The following is a 1,423-nucleotide window of genomic DNA, read 5'->3' on the forward strand; positions in this document are numbered from 1 at the left end:
AAGAGGTTGAGAAACACTTTTTCATGAAGATGCTAACAACCCGGTTCTTGGCCATCAAAAATTGCAGAGGGATCGCCGCTCAGCGGCGATGCTGCCTTGGCTTCTGCGAGAATATGTCTAACCCATGAAGAGGGATTGTCGCTTAGCGACGATTCTGCTTTGGCTCTGGTGAGAATATTTCTAACCCCAAGAAGTAGAAGGGGAAACCTAGAGCAAGAGACAAAGACAATGTTGAAGCCGGAAGAGTCGCCACATTGGGCGAAGGAGCCAATTTTGGCGAGAAGGGTAGTCGAAAGAGTCGCCTCATCGGGCGAAGAAGCCAATTTTGGCAGGAAGGGCGGCGACAACTTGGTTGGCAAATAGGCCAGTGCGGCACCCAGATTCCGAAGGTAAATCTCTGCAAAAGGTTGATAGGTTTAGGTTAGAGTTTATGTGAAGGATGAAGGTTGATTGGGAAGAAAATGAGAGAGACTATATTGGCCAAGGGGAAAACCGATTGGGTTGGAAAAGGTGAGGTTTGTATGAACAAAGTATGACGAAAGGTGATTTGGAGGTCAATAGGGTGGAGCCGAAGAGTAATCAATCGGCTCCGACTACGGCAGCCATGAAGACTGCCCCTACGGCGTCAAAACCAGCAGGGGTGGTGAAGAAGAAGATTAGAGGATTCAAAAGCCATTGAAAAGAAAAGATCGGGGTTGTTAAACCGAGAGGGCTCTGATACCATGTGAATGTTTGATTAATCCACTCCACCTAAATGATGTGAAAGTTATCTTATTTATAATCAAATAAATTATAAGGATATGAAAATAGTAATAAATGGAAATAACAATAAATGGAAAGATACCTATGATAATAAGGCAAATATCTAATATTTTCCTTATAATAAAATATCAAATATAATATATATGGTAAACTATAATTTATTACTAAATATCCTTAACACCCCACCGCAAGCTAAGCGTCGGATTGAAACGAACGTGAAGCTTGAATCTGAAAAATTCAAAGAGGTTGAGAAACACTTTTTCATGAAGATGCTAACAACCCGGTTCTTGGCCATCAAAAATTGCAGAGGGATCGCCGCTCAGCGGCGATGCTGCCTTGGCTTCGGCGAGAATATGTCTAACCCATGAAGAGGGATTGTCGCTTAGCGACGATGCTGCCTTGGCTCTGGTGAGAATATTTCTAACCCCAAGAAGTAGAAGGGGAAACCTAGAGCAAGGGACAAAGACAATGTTGAAGCCGGAAGAGTCGCCACATTGGGCGAAGGAGCCAATTTTGGCGAGAAGGGCAGTCGGAAGAGTCGCCTCATCGGGCGAAGAAGCCAATTTTGGCAGGAAGGGCGGCGGCAACTTGGTTGGCGAATAGGCCAGTGCGGCACCCAGATTCCGAAGGTAAATCTCTGCAAAAGGTTGATAGGTTTAGG

The sequence above is a fragment of the Cucurbita maxima genome, unplaced genomic scaffold, assembly GCF_002738345.1.
Source record: "Cucurbita maxima cultivar Rimu unplaced genomic scaffold, Cmax_1.0 Cma_Scf00043, whole genome shotgun sequence".
NCBI classification, from domain to species: domain Eukaryota; kingdom Viridiplantae; phylum Streptophyta; class Magnoliopsida; order Cucurbitales; family Cucurbitaceae; genus Cucurbita; species Cucurbita maxima.